Source organism: Phyllobates terribilis, unplaced genomic scaffold (genome assembly GCF_046119375.1).
Source record: "Phyllobates terribilis strain yellow unplaced genomic scaffold, ASM4611937v1 Scaffold_79__1_contigs__length_6888602, whole genome shotgun sequence".
NCBI classification, from domain to species: domain Eukaryota; kingdom Metazoa; phylum Chordata; class Amphibia; order Anura; family Dendrobatidae; genus Phyllobates; species Phyllobates terribilis.
The window spans coordinates 2,246,759-2,266,292 of record NW_027362839.1 but is presented as its reverse complement, the minus strand read 5'-3'; the positions used below and the strand labels follow the sequence as shown (position 1 = coordinate 2,266,292).

General features: G+C 42.7%; 10 non-coding genes and 2 pseudogenes across 10 annotated transcripts; all 12 read right to left on the bottom strand.

The window, feature by feature from the left end:
• Positions 1-68: 68 nt before the first annotated feature.
• LOC141197160 (U2 spliceosomal RNA) lies at positions 69-263 on the bottom strand. Its single transcript, XR_012269501.1, has one exon. It is a non-coding gene; the product is annotated as a U2 spliceosomal RNA (small nuclear RNA).
• A 2,438-nt stretch (positions 264-2,701) lies between these two features.
• LOC141197020 (U2 spliceosomal RNA) lies at positions 2,702-2,892 on the bottom strand. The gene has a single exon (XR_012269367.1). It is a non-coding gene; the product is annotated as a U2 spliceosomal RNA (small nuclear RNA).
• A 1,115-nt stretch (positions 2,893-4,007) lies between these two features.
• LOC141197091 (U2 spliceosomal RNA) lies at positions 4,008-4,198 on the bottom strand. The gene has a single exon (XR_012269437.1). It is a non-coding gene; the product is annotated as a U2 spliceosomal RNA (small nuclear RNA).
• A 1,115-nt stretch (positions 4,199-5,313) lies between these two features.
• Positions 5,314-5,504, bottom strand: LOC141197019 (U2 spliceosomal RNA). The gene has a single exon (XR_012269366.1). It is a non-coding gene; the product is annotated as a U2 spliceosomal RNA (small nuclear RNA).
• A 1,115-nt stretch (positions 5,505-6,619) lies between these two features.
• Positions 6,620-6,810, bottom strand: LOC141197018 (U2 spliceosomal RNA). The gene has a single exon (XR_012269365.1). It is a non-coding gene; the product is annotated as a U2 spliceosomal RNA (small nuclear RNA).
• A 1,115-nt stretch (positions 6,811-7,925) lies between these two features.
• LOC141197017 (U2 spliceosomal RNA) lies at positions 7,926-8,116 on the bottom strand. Its single transcript, XR_012269364.1, has one exon. It is a non-coding gene; the product is annotated as a U2 spliceosomal RNA (small nuclear RNA).
• Positions 8,117-9,231: 1,115 nt separating this feature from the next.
• Positions 9,232-9,417, bottom strand: LOC141197119 (U2 spliceosomal RNA). The gene has a single exon (XR_012269464.1). It is a non-coding gene; the product is annotated as a U2 spliceosomal RNA (small nuclear RNA).
• Positions 9,418-11,829: 2,412 nt separating this feature from the next.
• LOC141197016 (U2 spliceosomal RNA) lies at positions 11,830-12,020 on the bottom strand. Its single transcript, XR_012269363.1, has one exon. It is a non-coding gene; the product is annotated as a U2 spliceosomal RNA (small nuclear RNA).
• Positions 12,021-13,135: 1,115 nt separating this feature from the next.
• On the bottom strand, positions 13,136-13,364 carry LOC141197172 (U2 spliceosomal RNA; annotated as a pseudogene).
• A 759-nt stretch (positions 13,365-14,123) lies between these two features.
• Positions 14,124-14,215, bottom strand: LOC141197198 (U2 spliceosomal RNA; annotated as a pseudogene).
• A 1,115-nt stretch (positions 14,216-15,330) lies between these two features.
• Positions 15,331-15,521, bottom strand: LOC141197015 (U2 spliceosomal RNA). Its single transcript, XR_012269362.1, has one exon. It is a non-coding gene; the product is annotated as a U2 spliceosomal RNA (small nuclear RNA).
• Positions 15,522-16,636: 1,115 nt separating this feature from the next.
• Positions 16,637-16,827, bottom strand: LOC141197151 (U2 spliceosomal RNA). Its single transcript, XR_012269492.1, has one exon. It is a non-coding gene; the product is annotated as a U2 spliceosomal RNA (small nuclear RNA).
• Positions 16,828-19,534: the final 2,707 nt, after the last annotated feature.

Genomic DNA, 19,534 nt, shown 5'->3' with positions numbered 1-19,534 from the left:
GACAAACAAGCAAAATGAACAAAAAACATTGAATTCAATTCTTTCTGATTTTAGAAACTGCATTAAAGAAGGGGTGCACCGGTCCTGGAGATACTGCAATACCAGGTCAATGCGTGGAGTGGACAGAGCAAGCTCTTTTTCCATCTCCCTGTTCTAAAAATCCATTTAATATATGGTCCCCAGATAGGGGACGTATCAGATATTAAACTGATAAGAACAGATTTTTTTTTTTTTTTTTTTTTTTCCAAACACTCAGAAATTAAGTTTTATAATCTTAAATCATATATCACTAAACTCAAGATTTTAGTTCCATCATCGTGTTTAGATATTATATTTATATTTTTTCATTTGAATTAATATATATAAAGTTAAACATAACAATTCCTTTACAGTTTCAACAGTTTCCAAACAAATCACAACTGACATTACTTCACCCGGTTTCCCAAACTAAATATCCCCTTTTTCCCTTTTACTTTCCTCCCAACAAAACCCCTTAACTTCTTTTCTTCCTCCTCATGCTCTAACCGCATCTGTTCCCAATCATACTCTTCCTCATCATCTCTGAAAGTCACCACCTTCTCCAAAACTTTACCCTTTTCCTCTTTTACTTCTTTCTTTTCACCAGATACTTTCCTTGATCCACAATTTTCCTGTACCGTTACCTTTTTCTTCACCTTTAAACTTTCAACTTCTTTTCCCTGCTTATTCTCCTCTATAATTATCGCATCAACTTCCTTCTTCATTTTATCACCAATATCTTCCTTTTGTCCTCCAAAGTTCTTTTCAAAAGTTCCTTTGCTGCTTTCCATGTAACAATACCCAGAACTCCCGTTTACCATAATCCTCCCATTGTGCAAATTTTCTTCTCCTGTTGTCCACACCAAAAAACGTCTCTTTCCGTTCCAAATACCAACTTTGTTCCTGTATAATTTCTGAAACTTTACCATCTTACATTTAGATTCCAAAAAAACCATTATCTCCTCTATTTCCACAAACGGATTGTCCATGTAAATTATCACACTCTTCGGTTTCCCCATGAATGATGCACTTACTCCAATTTTCCCAGAATCCTCTTCACTCCAGCATTTGAAAAAATGAATGCACTTTTCCTCAGAAACTAGAGTCACATCACAAACTTTACCTTGCTTTATTTCTTGCATACAGTAGATATCCTTCTCCAAAACTTCATGTTTCCTCAAAATTTCCAGAATCCATTTTTCTTCCAAAAAAGTTTCTTCCGTCTCCCGTTTCACAAAAAAACGTAAGCATCTCTTCTTTTTCCAAAACTCCATCTCAATAATCCGTTTTCCTTCCGTTTTTCCTTTTAATCCTCCAAATGTTGCCACCACAGCTATGTGTGGCGACAGTTGCCCCCCACAGCTATGTGTGGTGACAAGGTGATCGCTTCTCGTTGCCCAGGGACTAATCCGACTCCCTAATAGCAGCAGGGGGGTTTAGCTCCACCGATGAGTGTAGCGATCCCCCCAGGCCAAGGAGCCGGGTACCCCAAGCACCTCCCAGTCAAGACCAAGGCAGCAACCGCTAGATCACTGCACTTGATCTTAGCCAAAAGGCCGAGAAGCGATAACCAGAATTGGTTTCAAACTACGGAGCCACCCAAGGATCCTGAAAAGTCCATTTGTGGAGATGAGCTCCTGGACTCCCGTTAAGAAGACATGTTGTCAACCTCTAGATCCCTTACATGCCTGCACTTTTCGGCTTGCTGCTGCTGCAATCCACGCGTTTTAGATCTGCATAACTCCACCTCTTTAAACACAGCACCTTCACCCCCTGCTGTTCCCACCCGCCTCAACACCGTTGGAAGGGAGGAGAACCAATTAAGGCGGGGGGTGGGGTGGAACGAGCAGCTGTCTACCCTTAGCAGGAGGGCTCCTGATTACATACCTCTCCTGCTGCTGCTGCTGCTGGCTGTCCAGCAGCAGACTGAAGGTGGCTGCTGCTGTGCACAGGTATATAAAGGCTCAGAGCCTATTATGACACGCGCAGCCAGCGTTCCATTGCCACATTCCATCTACTGCAGGCAGGATACCTGGCTGGCTGAATGTCGCTGAGAAGCTCACAGAGACCGCCATAAGCAACAGTTTAACAGAATGCCACAGACTAATCAACCAAACTTTTTGGGTTGGGTTCTCTTTTATAGTCTGCAGGCATTAAATGAAAGAAGTCAGTGTTCCAGCAGAAGGAGACAACGTTTCAGAAAAGGCATTGTAGCAAACCAAAAAAGAAATTTTAAGCGCAGCAGAGTAACCAGCGCACATACCTGTTAGCTCAGGTGAGTTTAAAAGGCTGCTGTTGATAACAAGGGCATTTGCTAAATAGATGGTGTGTGTGCAACAATATACTGAAAGGTCAATTATATTGTGCAGCTTATCTCACCACCTGTAGTTATTTAGGTGAAAGCTCCAAAATGCTTGCCTAATATGTCTGTTTATCCAAAAGGAAGTAAAAAGGGAGAGCTAGAAAGATAGCATTGCATCACATTACATGGCAATGCAATGCACAGTTGCTGAAGTTGAACCAAAATGAGCTTGTAATCTGGCTTCTGCAACTTTGAACATGAAAAATCCAATGAGGAGAAGAAAAGCAAAGCCAAAGAGTCCATCCCAAAATCCGACAAACAAGCAAAATGAACAAAAAACATTGAATTCAATTCTTTCTGATTTTAGAAACTGCATTAAAGAAGGGGTGCACCGGTCCTGGAGATACTGCAATACCAGGTCAATGCGTGGAGTGGACAGAGCAAGCTCTTTTTCCATCTCCCTGTTCTAAAAATCCATTTAATATATGGTCCCCAGATAGGGGACGTATCAGATATTAAACTGATAAGAACAGATACTACACTTGATCTTAGCCAAAAGGCCGAGAAGCGATAACCAGAATTGGTTTCAAACTACGGAGCCACCCAAGGATCCTGAAAAGTCCATTTGTGGAGATGAGCTCCTGGACTCCCGTTAAGAAGACATGTTGTCAACCTCTAGATCCCTTACATGCCTGCACTTTTCGGCTTGCTGCTGCTGCAATCCACGCGTTTTAGATCTGCATAACTCCACCTCTTTAAACACAGCACCTTCACCCCCTGCTGTTCCCACCCGCCTCAACACCGTTGGAAGGGAGGAGAACCAATTAAGGCGGGGGGTGGGGTGGAACGAGCAGCTGTCTACCCTTAGCAGGAGGGCTCCTGATTACATACCTCTCCTGCTGCTGCTGCTGCTGGCTGTCCAGCAGCAGACTGAAGGTGGCTGCTGCTGTGCACAGGTATATAAAGGCTCAGAGCCTATTATGACACGCGCAGCCAGCGTTCCATTGCCACATTCCATCTACTGCAGGCAGGATACCTGGCTGGCTGAATGTCGCTGAGAAGCTCACAGAGACCGCCATAAGCAACAGTTTAACAGAATGCCACAGACTAATCAACCAAACTTTTTGGGTTGGGTTCTCTTTTATAGTCTGCAGGCATTAAATGAAAGAAGTCAGTGTTCCAGCAGAAGGAGACAACGTTTCAGAAAAGGCATTGTAGCAAACCAAAAAAGAAATTTTAAGCGCAGCAGAGTAACCAGCGCACATACCTGTTAGCTCAGGTGAGTTTAAAAGGCTGCTGTTGATAACAAGGGCATTTGCTAAATAGATGGTGTGTGTGCAACAATATACTGAAAGGTCAATTATATTGTGCAGCTTATCTCACCACCTGTAGTTATTTAGGTGAAAGCTCCAAAATGCTTGCCTAATATGTCTGGTTATCCAAAAGGAAGTAAAAAGGGAGAGCTAGAAAGATAGCATTGCATCACATTACATGGCAATGCAATGCACAGTTGCTGAAGTTGAACCAAAATGAGCTTGTAATCTGGCTTCTGCAACTTTGAACATGAAAAATCCAATGAGGAGAAGAAAAGCAAAGCCAAAGAGTCCATCCCAAAATCCGACAAACAAGCAAAATGAACAAAAAACATTGAATTCAATTCTTTCTGATTTTAGAAACTGCATTAAAGAAGGGGTGCACCGGTCCTGGAGATACTGCAATACCAGGTCAATGCATGGAGTGGACAGAGCAAGCTCTTTTTCCATCTCCCTGTTCTAAAAATCCATTTAATATATGGTCCCCAGATAGGGGACGTATCAGATATTAAACTGATAAGAACAGATACTACACTTGATCTTAGCCAAAAGGCCGAGAAGCGATAACCAGAATTGGTTTCAAACTACGGAGCCACCCAAGGATCCTGAAAAGTCCATTTGTGGAGATGAGCTCCTGGACTCCCGTTAAGAAGACATGTTGTCAACCTCTAGATCCCTTACATGCCTGCACTTTTCGGCTTGTTGCTGCTGCAATCCACGCGTTTTAGATCTGCATAACTCCACCTCTTTAAACACAGCACCTTCACCCCCTGCTGTTCCCACCCGCCTCAACACCGTTGGAAGGGAGGAGAACCAATTAAGGCGGGGGGTGGGGTGGAACGAGCAGCTGTCTACCCTTAGCAGGAGGGCTCCTGATTACATACCTCTCCTGCTGCTGCTGCTGCTGGCTGTCCAGCAGCAGACTGAAGGTGGCTGCTGCTGTGCACAGGTATATAAAGGCTCAGAGCCTATTATGACACGCGCAGCCAGCGTTCCATTGCCACATTCCATCTACTGCAGGCAGGATACCTGGCTGGCTGAATGTCGCTGAGAAGCTCACAGAGACCGCCATAAGCAACAGTTTAACAGAATGCCACAGACTAATCAACCAAACTTTTTGGGTTGGGTTCTCTTTTATAGTCTGCAGGCATTAAATGAAAGAAGTCAGTGTTCCAGCAGAAGGAGACAACGTTTCAGAAAAGGCATTGTAGCAAACCAAAAAAGAAATTTTAAGCGCAGCAGAGTAACCAGCGCACATACCTGTTAGCTCAGGTGAGTTTAAAAGGCTGCTGTTGATAACAAGGGCATTTGCTAAATAGATGGTGTGTGTGCAACAATATACTGAAAGGTCAATTATATTGTGCAGCTTATCTCACCACCTGTAGTTATTTAGGTGAAAGCTCCAAAATGCTTGCCTAATATGTCTGTTTATCCAAAAGGAAGTAAAAAGGGAGAGCTAGAAAGATAGCATTGCATCACATTACATGGCAATGCAATGCACAGTTGCTGAAGTTGAACCAAAATGAGCTTGTAATCTGGCTTCTGCAACTTTGAACATGAAAAATCCAATGAGGAGAAGAAAAGCAAAGCCAAAGAGTCCATCCCAAAATCCGACAAACAAGCAAAATGAACAAAAAACATTGAATTCAATTCTTTCTGATTTTAGAAACTGCATTAAAGAAGGGGTGCACCGGTCCTGGAGATACTGCAATACCAGGTCAATGCGTGGAGTGGACAGAGCAAGCTCTTTTTCCATCTCCCTGTTCTAAAAATCCATTTAATATATGGTCCCCAGATAGGGGACGTATCAGATATTAAACTGATAAGAACAGATACTACACTTGATCTTAGCCAAAAGGCCGAGAAGCGATAACCAGAATTGGTTTCAAACTACGGAGCCACCCAAGGATCCTGAAAAGTCCATTTGTGGAGATGAGCTCCTGGACTCCCGTTAAGAAGACATGTTGTCAACCTCTAGATCCCTTACATGCCTGCACTTTTCGGCTTGCTGCTGCTGCAATCCACGCGTTTTAGATCTGCATAACTCCACCTCTTTAAACACAGCACCTTCACCCCCTGCTGTTCCCACCCGCCTCAACACCGTTGGAAGGGAGGAGAACCAATTAAGGCGGGGGGTGGGGTGGAACGAGCAGCTGTCTACCCTTAGCAGGAGGGCTCCTGATTACATACCTCTCCTGCTGCTGCTGCTGCTGGCTGTCCAGCAGCAGACTGAAGGTGGCTGCTGCTGTGCACAGGTATATAAAGGCTCAGAGCCTATTATGACACGCGCAGCCAGCGTTCCATTGCCACATTCCATCTACTGCAGGCAGGATACCTGGCTGGCTGAATGTCGCTGAGAAGCTCACAGAGACCGCCATAAGCAACAGTTTAACAGAATGCCACAGACTAATCAACCAAACTTTTTGGGTTGGGTTCTCTTTTATAGTCTGCAGGCATTAAATGAAAGAAGTCAGTGTTCCAGCAGAAGGAGACAACGTTTCAGAAAAGGCATTGTAGCAAACCAAAAAAGAAATTTTAAGCGCAGCAGAGTAACCAGCGCACATACCTGTTAGCTCAGGTGAGTTTAAAAGGCTGCTGTTGATAACAAGGGCATTTGCTAAATAGATGGTGTGTGTGCAACAATATACTGAAAGGTCAATTATATTGTGCAGCTTATCTCACCACCTGTAGTTATTTAGGTGAAAGCTCCAAAATGCTTGCCTAATATGTCTGGTTATCCAAAAGGAAGTAAAAAGGGAGAGCTAGAAAGATAGCATTGCATCACATTACATGGCAATGCAATGCACAGTTGCTGAAGTTGAACCAAAATGAGCTTGTAATCTGGCTTCTGCAACTTTGAACATGAAAAATCCAATGAGGAGAAGAAAAGCAAAGCCAAAGAGTCCATCCCAAAATCCGACAAACAAGCAAAATGAACAAAAAACATTGAATTCAATTCTTTCTGATTTTAGAAACTGCATTAAAGAAGGGGTGCACCGGTCCTGGAGATACTGCAATACCAGGTCAATGCGTGGAGTGGACAGAGCAAGCTCTTTTTCCATCTCCCTGTTCTAAAAATCCATTTAATATATGGTCCCCAGATAGGGGACGTATCAGATATTAAACTGATAAGAACAGATACTACACTTGATCTTAGCCAAAAGGCCGAGAAGCGATAACCAGAATTGGTTTCAAACTACGGAGCCACCCAAGGATCCTGAAAAGTCCATTTGTAGAGATGAGCTCCTGGACTCCCGTTAAGAAGACATGTTGTCAACCTCTAGATCCCTTACATGCCTGCACTTTTCGGCTTGTTGCTGCTGCAATCCACGCGTTTTAGATCTGCATAACTCCACCTCTTTAAACACAGCACCTTCACCCCCTGCTGTTCCCACCCGCCTCAACACCGTTGGAAGGGAGGAGAACCAATTAAGGCGGGGGGTGGGGTGGAACGAGCAGCTGTCTACCCTTAGCAGGAGGGCTCCTGATTACATACCTCTCCTGCTGCTGCTGCTGCTGGCTGTCCATCAGCAGACTGAAGGTGGCTGCTGCTGTGCACAGGTATATAAAGGCTCAGAGCCTATTATGACACGCGCAGCCAGCGTTCCATTGCCACATTCCATCTACTGCAGGCAGGATACCTGGCTGGCTGAATGTCGCTGAGAAGCTCACAGAGACCGCCATAAGCAACAGTTTAACAGAATGCCACAGACTAATCAACCAAACTTTTTGGGTTGGGTTCTCTTTTATAGTCTGCAGGCATTAAATGAAAGAAGTCAGTGTTCCAGCAGAAGGAGACAACGTTTCAGAAAAGGCATTGTAGCAAACCAAAAAAGAAATTTTAAGCGCAGCAGAGTAACCAGCGCACATACCTGTTAGCTCAGGTGAGTTTAAAAGGCTGCTGTTGATAACAAGGGCATTTGCTAAATAGATGGTGTGTGTGCAACAATATACTGAAAGGTCAATTATATTGTGCAGCTTATCTCACCACCTGTAGTTATTTAGGTGAAAGCTCCAAAATGCTTGCCTAATATGTCTGGTTATCCAAAAGGAAGTAAAAAGGGAGAGCTAGAAAGATAGCATTGCATCACATTACATGGCAATGCAATGCACAGTTGCTGAAGTTGAACCAAAATGAGCTTGTAATCTGGCTTCTGCAACTTTGAACATGAAAAATCCAATGAGGAGAAGAAAAGCAAAGCCAAAGAGTCCATCCCAAAATCCGACAAACAAGCAAAATGAACAAAAAACATTGAATTCAATTCTTTCTGATTTTAGAAACTGCATTAAAGAAGGGGTGCACCGGTCCTGGAGATACTGCAATACCAGGTCAATGCGTGGAGTGGACAGAGCAAGCTCTTTTTCCATCTCCCTGTTCTAAAAATCCATTTAATATATGGTCCCCAGATAGGGGACGTATCAGATATTAAACTGATAAGAACAGATACTACACTTGATCTTAGCCAAAAGGCCGAGAAGCGATAACCAGAATTGGTTTCAAACTACGGAGCCACCCAAGGATCCTGAAAAGTCCATTTGTGGAGATGAGCTCCTGGACTCCCGTTAAGAAGACATGTTGTCAACCTCTAGATCCCTTACATGCCTGCACTTTTCGGCTTGCTGCTGCTGCAATCCACGCGTTTTAGATCTGCATAACTCCACCTCTTTAAACACAGCACCTTCACCCCCTGCTGTTCCCACCCGCCTCAACACCGTTGGAAGGGAGGAGAACCAATTAAGGCGGGGGGTGGGGTGGAACGAGCAGCTGTCTACCCTTAGCAGGAGGGCTCCTGATTACATACCTCTCCTGCTGCTGCTGCTGCTGGCTGTCCAGCAGCAGACTGAAGGTGGCTGCTGCTGTGCACAGGTAAATAAAGGCTCAGAGCCTATTATGACACGCGCAGCCAGCGTTCCATTGCCACATTCCATCTACTGCAGGCAGGATACCTGGCTGGCTGAATGTCGCTGAGAAGCTCACAGAGACCGCCATAAGCAACAGTTTAACAGAATGCCACAGACTAATCAACCAAACTTTTTGGGTTGGGTTCTCTTTTATAGTCTGCAGGCATTAAATGAAAGAAGTCAGTGTTCCAGCAGAAGGAGACAACATTTCAGAAAAGGCATTGTAGCAAACCAAAAAAGAAATTTTAAGCGCAGCAGAGTAACCAGCGCACATACCTGTTAGCTCAGGTGAGTTTAAAAGGCTGCTGTTGATAACAAGGGCATTTGCTAAATAGATGGTGTGTGTGCAACAATATACTGAAAGGTCAATTATATTGTGCAGCTTATCTCACCACCTGTAGTTATTTAGGTGAAAGCTCCAAAATGCTTGCCTAATATGTCTGTTTATCCAAAAGGAAGTAAAAAGGGAGAGCTAGAAAGATAGCATTGCATCACATTACATGGCAATGCAATGCACAGTTGCTGAAGTTGAACCAAAATGAGCTTGTAATCTGGCTTCTGCAACTTTGAACATGAAAAATCCAATGAGGAGAAGAAAAGCAAAGCCAAAGAGTCCATCCCAAAATCCGACAAACAAGCAAAATGAACAAAAAACATTGAATTCAATTCTTTCTGATTTTAGAAACTGCATTAAAGAAGGGGTGCACCGGTCCTGGAGATACTGCAATACCAGGTCAATGCGTGGAGTGGACAGAGCAAGCTCTTTTTCCATCTCCCTGTTCTAAAAATCCATTTAATATATGGTCCCCAGATAGGGGACATATCAGATATTAAACTGATAAGAACAGATTTTTTAATTGAATGCGTCAGAAGACGCGACATAAATTAAATTCCATTTGCATGGATAACCAAAAAAATGTCGCCTACGCCTTCATCATCCGAATTCAACTTTTTGTTTTTTTTAAGAAAATTTAATGATAATTAATAAATAAAACATAACATAACATATCCTTACATCAACAACAAAAAACTTCCAACAAAAACATCAACTCAACATTTTTCTTCTTCCACGTTTCTTCTTCCTCCATGACATGTCCAACAATTTCCAGTCAAAACCTTGCAGCAAAATCTTTTCATCTTCTTCAGCTTCAGCACTGGTATCAACACAATCCTGCATTACTTTCTCTTTTCCCTTATCATCCACCTTCCTTTTTTCCTTAACGTCTTTACTTCTAGGTACTCTCTCCAGTCTGCAAAACATAGAGTCCCCAACTCCTGAGAACTCCTGCTTCTCTCCCACAAACTCCTTCTTATTTTCAACTACTTGTATATCTTTGTCTTCTTTCTCTTTACAATCTTCAAACGATTCTTCAAATATCTTTTTCCCTTTCTCCTCTTTTTTCCCTCCTTCCTCATAACAAAATCCAGGTTTCCCATTATCAATTCTTCTTTTACCATTTTCCACATAACTGAATCCACATTTACCATTTATAACAATCCTTCCTAAACTTAGTTCATTTTGTCCATTTTCCCAAACTAGGAAACTTCTCTTCCCATTCCAGACTCCCACTTTATTTAAGTAGTCCTTCTGGAATTTTACCAAAATACTCCATGGCTTCAAAAACTCCATCACTTCCTCCATCTCTACAAAGGGGTCATCCATACAGATAACCACCTTTTTCGGCCTTCCAGCAAAAAGAGCATTAACTCCAATTTCTTTTCCTTCCCAATTCTTGAGAAGACAAATACACTTTTCTTCAGACTTCAGTGTTACGTCAAATACCTTTTTAAACTTGATTTCTTGCATACAAAAAATGTCCTCTTCAATGATCGTCCCATACTTGAACAGAATATCCAAGATCTGATTCTCCTCCAACGAAAAATCCTCTAACTCCGTCTTCACATAGAACCGTAAACAGTTCCTCTTCCTCGTCAACTCCATCTTCTTCCTCCAAAAGAACTGCCCCCCACAGCTATGTGTGGTGACACGATGATCACCTCTCGTTGCCCAGGGACTAATCCGACTCCCCAATAGCAGCAGGAGGGTGAAGCCCTGCCGTTAGACAAAGCGATCCCCCCAGGCCAAGGAGCCGGGTACCCTGGGCACCTCCTAGCCAAGGCCAAGGCAGCAACTGGTAGATCACTGCACCTGATCTTAGCCAAAAGGCCGAGAAGCGATAACCAGAATTGGTTTCAAACTACGGAGCCACCCAAGGATCCTGAAAAGTCCATTTGTGGAGATGAGCTCCTGGACTCCCGTTAAGAAGACATGTTGTCAACCTCTAGATCCCTTACATGCCTGCACTTTTCGGCTTGCTGCTGCTGCAATCCACGCGTTTTAGATCTGCATAACTCCACCTCTTTAAACACAGCACCTTCACCCCCTGCTGTTCCCACCCGCCTCAACACCGTTGGAAGGGAGGAGAACCAATTAAGGCGGGGGGTGGGGTGGAACGAGCAGCTGTCTACCCTTAGCAGGAGGGCTCCTGATTACATACCGCTCCTGCTGCTGCTGCTGCTGGCTGTCCAGCAGCAGACTGAAGGTGGCTGCTGCTGTGCACAGGTAAATAAAGGCTCAGAGCCTATTATGACACGCGCAGCCAGCGTTCCATTGCCACATTCCATCTACTGCAGGCAGGATACCTGGCTGGCTGAATGTCGCTGAGAAGCTCACAGAGACCGCCATAAGCAACAGTTTAACAGAATGCCACAGACTAATCAACCAAACTTTTTGGGTTGGGTTCTCTTTTATAGTCTGCAGGCATTAAATGAAAGAAGTCAGTGTTCCAGCAGAAGGAGACAACATTTCAGAAAAGGCATTGTAGCAAACCAAAAAAGAAATTTTAAGCGCAGCAGAGTAACCAGCGCACATACCTGTTAGCTCAGGTGAGTTTAAAAGGCTGCTGTTGATAACAAGGGCATTTGCTAAATAGATGGTGTGTGTGCAACAATATACTGAAAGGTCAATTATATTGTGCAGCTTATCTCACCACCTGTAGTTATTTAGGTGAAAGCTCCAAAATGCTTGCCTAATATGTCTGTTTATCCAAAAGGAAGTAAAAAGGGAGAGCTAGAAAGATAGCATTGCATCACATTACATGGCAATGCAATGCACAGTTGCTGAAGTTGAACCAAAATGAGCTTGTAATCTGGCTTCTGCAACTTTGAACATGAAAAATCCAATGAGGAGAAGAAAAGCAAAGCCAAAGAGTCCATCCCAAAATCCGACAAACAAGCAAAATGAACAAAAAACATTGAATTCAATTCTTTCTGATTTTAGAAACTGCATTAAAGAAGGGGTGCACCGGTCCTGGAGATACTGCAATACCAGGTCAATGCGTGGAGTGGACAGAGCAAGCTCTTTTTCCATCTCCCTGTTCTAAAAATCCATTTAATATATGGTCCCCAGATAGGGGACGTATCAGATATTAAACTGATAAGAACAGATACTACACTTGATCTTAGCCAAAAGGCCGAGAAGCGATAACCAGAATTGGTTTCAAACTACGGAGCCACCCAAGGATCCTGAAAAGTCCATTTGTGGAGATGAGCTCCTGGACTCCCGTTAAGAAGACATGTTGTCAACCTCTAGATCCCTTACATGCCTGCACTTTTCGGCTTGCTGCTGCTGCAATCCACGCGTTTTAGATCTGCATAACTCCACCTCTTTAAACACAGCACCTTCACCCCCTGCTGTTCCCACCCGCCTCAACACCGTTGGAAGGGAGGAGAACCAATTAAGGCGGGGGGTGGGGTGGAACGAGCAGCTGTCTACCCTTAGCAGGAGGGCTCCTGATTACATACCTCTCCTGCTGCTGCTGCTGCTGGCTGTCCAGCAGCAGACTGAAGGTGGCTGCTGCTGTGCACAGGTATATAAAGGCTCAGAGCCTATTATGACACGCGCAGCCAGCGTTCCATTGCCACATTCCATCTACTGCAGGCAGGATACCTGGCTGGCTGAATGTCGCTGAGAAGCTCACAGAGACCGCCATAAGCAACAGTTTAACAGAATGCCACAGACTAATCAACCAAACTTTTTGGGTTGGGTTCTCTTTTATAGTCTGCAGGCATTAAATGAAAGAAGTCAGTGTTCCAGCAGAAGGAGACAACGTTTCAGAAAAGGCATTGTAGCAAACCAAAAAAGAAATTTTAAGCGCAGCAGAGTAACCAGCGCACATACCTGTTAGCTCAGGTGAGTTTAAAAGGCTGCTGTTGATAACAAGGGCATTTGCTAAATAGATGGTGTGTGTGCAACAATATACTGAAAGGTCAATTATATTGTGCAGCTTATCTCACCACCTGTAGTTATTTAGGTGAAAGCTCCAAAATGCTTGCCTAATATGTCTGTTTATCCAAAAGGAAGTAAAAAGGGAGAGCTAGAAAGATAGCATTGCATCACATTACATGGCAATGCAATGCACAGTTGCTGAAGTTGAACCAAAATGAGCTTGTAATCTGGCTTCTGCAACTTTGAACATGAAAAATCCAATGAGGAGAAGAAAAGCAAAGCCAAAGAGTCCATCCCAAAATCCGACAAACAAGCAAAATGAACAAAAAACATTGAATTCAATTCTTTCTGATTTTAGAAACTGCATTAAAGAAGGGGTGCACCGGTCCTGGAGATACTGCAATACCAGGTCAATGCGTGGAGTGGACAGAGCAAGCTCTTTTTCCATCTCCCTGTTCTAAAAATCCATTTAATATATGGTCCCCAGATAGGGGACGTATCAGATATTAAACTGATAAGAACAGATTTTTTTTTTTTTTTTTTTCTTTTTTTTTTTTTTAGCCCGAATTCGTGTACAAAACCCGAGTGCGCTTAAAAAAGTGACAAGTGCCACAAAAAAAGTGCACTAGGATGCTGGTCTTCTTGAAACCCTCTCCAAAAGGAGAAGGGTCCCCCAAACCATTCCCCGTCCCTCCGAGCCAAAAGGCCACAGCGAGGAACAGGGACAAAAAGCCACCTCCAGCCGAAGCCAGAGGCGACCCAATCTTACCCCCAGCACCTGCCCGAGTTCTCACCCGAGCAAGGCACTGGGAGCCAAAGACTGTGCTCCCCTCCCGGAAGAGGGGAGCCAACAACGCTCTCCTCCCGAAAGAGGAGAGCCAGGGGGGTTCAGGGGGAGCGGAACCTGATGGCCACACACTCCCCCCCTAGACCTGCCAAGAGAGGAACCCGTAAGGGAACCGCATCCCGACAAAATCCTAGTAGGACGTGACACACGTGAATAAGTGGACACACAGTGACAAAGAAATTAAATAAATAGTGAAGGTTTCACAGTATAATACTGCCCGGACCTTCGACCGGGAATTGAAAAATTCCCCATCCTAAGGCCAGAAGGCCCGGAATAAGGGTGTGTGCGAAGAAAGAAAATTTGAAGTGCTTGTGCAAATGTGCCATAAACTCAAGTGGGGTTCCCAATCCCAGTGAGTTAAGGCACCCCAGGGTCACCACTCCTGGGGCACTTCACACTTCGGGCTTTCGATCTTCCCCGGCCCAATGGCGTCGATCCTGGGGGGCCATGCTTTCCACCAGATGACTATATTAGCCACCTGGCGTACTAACAAGCGCCTAAACCCCAGTGTGCATAATGTATCAATCTACTAGGGCGGCCAACATCCAAAACCGCCTTTTCAAAAGATACTACACTTGATCTTAGCCAAAAGGCCGAGAAGCGATAACCAGAATTGGTTTCAAACTACGGAGCCACCCAAGGATCCTGAAAAGTCCATTTGTGGAGATGAGCTCCTGGACTCCCGTTAAGAAGACATGTTGTCAACCTCTAGATCCCTTACATGCCTGCACTTTTCGGCTTGCTGCTGCTGCAATCCACGCGTTTTAGATCTGCATAACTCCACCTCTTTAAACACAGCACCTTCACCCCCTGCTGTTCCCACCCGCCTCAACACCGTTGGAAGGGAGGAGAACCAATTAAGGCGGGGGGTGGGGTGGAACGAGCAGCTGTCTACCCTTAGCAGGAGGGCTCCTGATTACATACCTCTCCTGCTGCTGCTGCTGCTGGCTGTCCAGCAGCAGACTGAAGGTGGCTGCTGCTGTGCACAGGTATATAAAGGCTCAGAGCCTATTATGACACGCGCAGCCAGCGTTCCATTGCCACATTCCATCTACTGCAGGCAGGATACCTGGCTGGCTGAATGTCGCTGAGAAGCTCACAGAGACCGCCATAAGCAACAGTTTAACAGAATGCCACAGACTAATCAACCAAACTTTTTGGGTTGGGTTCTCTTTTATAGTCTGCAGGCATTAAATGAAAGAAGTCAGTGTTCCAGCAGAAGGAGACAACGTTTCAGAAAAGGCATTGTAGCAAACCAAAAAAGAAATTTTAAGCGCAGCAGAGTAACCAGCGCACATACCTGTTAGCTCAGGTGAGTTTAAAAGGCTGCTGTTGATAACAAGGGCATTTGCTAAATAGATGGTGTGTGTGCAACAATATACTGAAAGGTCAATTATATTGTGCAGCTTATCTCACCACCTGTAGTTATTTAGGTGAAAGCTCCAAAATGCTTGCCTAATATGTCTGTTTATCCAAAAGGAAGTAAAAAGGGAGAGCTAGAAAGATAGCATTGCATCACATTACATGGCAATGCAATGCACAGTTGCTGAAGTTGAACCAAAATGAGCTTGTAATCTGGCTTCTGCAACTTTGAACATGAAAAATCCAATGAGGAGAAGAAAAGCAAAGCCAAAGAGTCCATCCCAAAATCCGACAAACAAGCAAAATGAACAAAAAACATTGAATTCAATTCTTTCTGATTTTAGAAACTGCATTAAAGAAGGGGTGCACCGGTCCTGGAGATACTGCAATACCAGGTCAATGCGTGGAGTGGACAGAGCAAGCTCTTTTTCCATCTCCCTGTTCTAAAAATCCATTTAATATATGGTCCCCAGATAGGGGACGTATCAGATATTAAACTGATAAGAACAGATACTACACTTGATCTTAGCCAAAAGGCCGAGAAGCGATAACCAGAATTGGTTTCAAACTACGGAGCCACCCAAGGATCCTGAAAAGTCCATTTGTGGAGATGAGCTCCTGGACTCCCGTTAAGAAGACATGTTGTCAACCTCTAGATCCCTTACATGCCTGCACTTTTCGGCTTGCTGCTGCTGCAATCCACGCGTTTTAGATCTGCATAACTCCACCTCTTTAAACACAGCACCTTCACCCCCTGCTGTTCCCACCCGCCTCAACACCGTTGGAAGGGAGGAGAACCAATTAAGGCGGGGGGTGGGGTGGAACGAGCAGCTGTCTACCCTTAGCAGGAGGGCTCCTGATTACATACCTCTCCTGCTGCTGCTGCTGCTGGCTGTCCAGCAGCAGACTGAAGGTGGCTGCTGCTGTGCACAGGTATATAAAGGCTCAGAGCCTATTATGACACGCGCAGCCAGCGTTCCATTGCCACATTCCATCTACTGCAGGCAGGATACCTGGCTGGCTGAATGTCGCTGAGAAGCTCACAGAGACCGCCATAAGCAACAGTTTAACAGAATGCCACAGACTAATCAACCAAACTTTTTGGGTTGGGTTCTCTTTTATAGTCTGCAGGCATTAAATGAAAGAAGTCAGTGTTCCAGCAGAAGGAGACAACGTTTCAGAAAAGGCATTGTAGCAAACCAAAAAAGAAATTTTAAGCGCAGCAGAGTAACCAGCGCACATACCTGTTAGCTCAGGTGAGTTTAAAAGGCTGCTGTTGATAACAAGGGCATTTGCTAAATAGATGGTGTGTGTGCAACAATATACTGAAAGGTCAATTATATTGTGCAGCTTATCTCACCACCTGTAGTTATTTAGGTGAAAGCTCCAAAATGCTTGCCTAATATGTCTGTTTATCCAAAAGGAAGTAAAAAGGGAGAGCTAGAAAGATAGCATTGCATCACATTACATGGCAATGCAATGCACAGTTGCTGAAGTTGAACCAAAATGAGCTTGTAATCTGGCTTCTGCAACTTTGAACATGAAAAATCCAATGAGGAGAAGAAAAGCAAAGCCAAAGAGTCCATCCCAAAATCCGACAAACAAGCAAAATGAACAAAAAACATTGAATTCAATTCTTTCTGATTTTAGAAACTGCATTAAAGAAGGGGTGCACCGGTCCTGGAGATACTGCAATACCAGGTCAATGCGTGGAGTGGACAGAGCAAGCTCTTTTTCCATCTCCCTGTTCTAAAAATCCATTTAATATATGGTCCCCAGATAGGGGACGTATCAGATATTAAACTGATAAGAACAGATTTTTTTTTTTTAATTTGGCTATCCCCTGCAGAGGGATAAAACCGTTTATTAAAACTTTAACAAATTACAAGCATAATTAAAAAAATACCAAACGTTAAAAGACAAATGAAATTTACAAAACAAAAAAATACAAAGATTTTAAATAATTAGGTTCCATTGGTCAACAAGCCATTTTTTGGAAATATGTACATTCTTCTTTTTGTCAATTAAATAATAAGTATACATTTCACATAAACATAAACTTAAAACATCATTCACTGATAAAACATCTTGTTTAAAAATAGCAATGTTGCGCGCTTTCCAGAGAGATGACTTGGCGCAGTTCACTGTCTTCCAAGCCATTGTGTACTGGTCCATTGTGGGGCATTCCATAAGTCCGTATAGCACAGTTTTATATGTAAAGTCCTTGAGGTCTGCCACCCTTTCCAGTAGGGGGAGCAGTCTTCTCCAGAAATCCTTTGCAAAATTACATGTCCATAATAGATGTTCCACCGTTTCCTCTTCTTGGCATCCGGCTCTTGGGCAGATGGCAGACCTCACAAATCCTCTTCTGTATTGGAATGCCCGGCAAGGAAGACAGCGGTGCATGCAACTCCAAGCCAGATCTCTCTGTTCATTAAAAAGATAAAAAACGTTAATCATTTTCCAGATAGACATAGATTTGTCATCATCATATCTGTCAACATTACATATTTCCTCACTTTTTCGTATTTCTTTAATTAGTTTCTTACTATTTCTTAATTCCTCTATTTTCTTAGTCCCTAAATTAAAATCGGACACTATTTTCCTTAAAATCTCATAATGCGTCGACAAATTAAAAGCATGGGGCACAGAAATATTAACTTCATACCATCCAAACTTTCTCATAAAAAATCCTGTATTAAAACGCATAAAAAAGGACCAATAGTGATTCTTAAAAAGGGCATTAAAACAGTAAACGAACAGATGGATTAAAAGAAACCTATTAAAATCTGGAAAATCTTTACCACCTTTTACTTTTGATTTCATCACGATTTCTCTTTTCAGCTTTTCCATTTTTGAGTTCCAAAAGAAGGTAAAACAGGTTTTGGTTATCTTTTTTAAAACATTAACAGGCGGGGGGAAAACCATGCTAAGATACAATAAAAGAGGTAAAATCACCATCTTTAAAACCAATACTTTACCCTCCATTGTAAGTCTCCTCATGTTCCACATACATATTTTCGTATTTACTTTCTGTGTAACTGTTTCCCAACTATTATAACCATCATTATTTTCAGTGAATGATATACCTAAAATGGAAATGGATTCGGAGACATTAATTGGTACATCACGTAAAATCATCCCCCCAACACTTAAAATGTTACACTTATTAAAATTGATTTTAAAACCAGAAGCTAGACAAAAGGATTGCACTTGATGGAGAGTGGCCGTAAGTGATGGTGCATCTGTACACAAGACCGCCACGTCATCCATGTAGCCTACAACCTTGGCCTCCAAACCACCGCTTCCAGGCAGAGGGACACCGCATATCTGTTTATTTTGGCGTATTGCACATAACATTGGTTCCAGTGCACAGATAAACAGTAGGGGGGACAGAGGGCATCCCTGTTTCACCCCTGACCGTAAAAAAACCTCTTGTGTCTTAAAACCATTCACTAAAATCTTACTTGTACAATCCTTGTAAAATGCTTTAAGCGATAGTAAAAACCCTTCTGGTATGCCCATTTTCTCTAAAACTTTAAAAAGATAAAAGTGTGAGACACGGTCAAATGCTTTTTCAAAATCAATAGATAAAATCGCCATTTTCCCCTTTCTGTCTTTCACATCCTCAATACAGTCTTTCACTAAATTCAGATTGTCCCATATACTGCGCCCCGGAACCCCACACACTTGATTAGAATGAATAACTTTGCTGATGACTTCTTTTAGACGATTTGCACAAATTTTAGCCATTATTTTATAGTCACAATTTAAAAGTGTTATTGGTCTCCAGTTTTCTAATTTTGATTTATCACCTTTTTTGTATAGGAGGGAGACTTCACCTTTCTTCCAGGAATTTAATAAAACCTTATTATTAAAAACCTCAGTAAACAAATAAAACAAATCATCTTTTAAAATATCATAAAAACATACATAAAATTCTATTGGGATGCCATCAGGACCAGGGACCTTTCCAGTTTTAAAACTTTTAATAGTTTTTAACACTTCTTGTTCCGTTAAAACTTGGGATAAAAACTCTTGGGATGCGGGATCTAAAACAGCTGTTAGTCCTTGCAGCGAATCATCCATTAATTTATTATCTATATTTTTTCCATTAAAAAGATTAGAAAAAAAAACCTCAACTTTACCCAGCATATTTTTTATATTATTCTCACCATCTATATGGTCAATTATCACTTTTTCTTTTTTATTTTTCCTAAAAAAATATCTGGAACACTTTTCATTTTCTTCTATATGTTGTACTCTAGAACGAAAAATTATCTCTTTTCCTTTTTGTTCTAGCCATTTTGAAATCTCTTCTTTTAAGTTTGAAATATCAACTTGTACATCTATCCCATTGTCTCTGAGCTTAAATAATGTTTGTAGGCGGGTATTTAAAATTCTATATTCTTCATATTTTTCTTTGGCTCTACATATACTCTTTTTAATAAAAAAGTCTTTTATTTTTACTTTCATTCTATCCCACCATACACTCATAGTCTCATTTGTTTTTTTCCCTTTTCTACATTTCCTATAAAACTCAATAAAATCTGATAAAATCT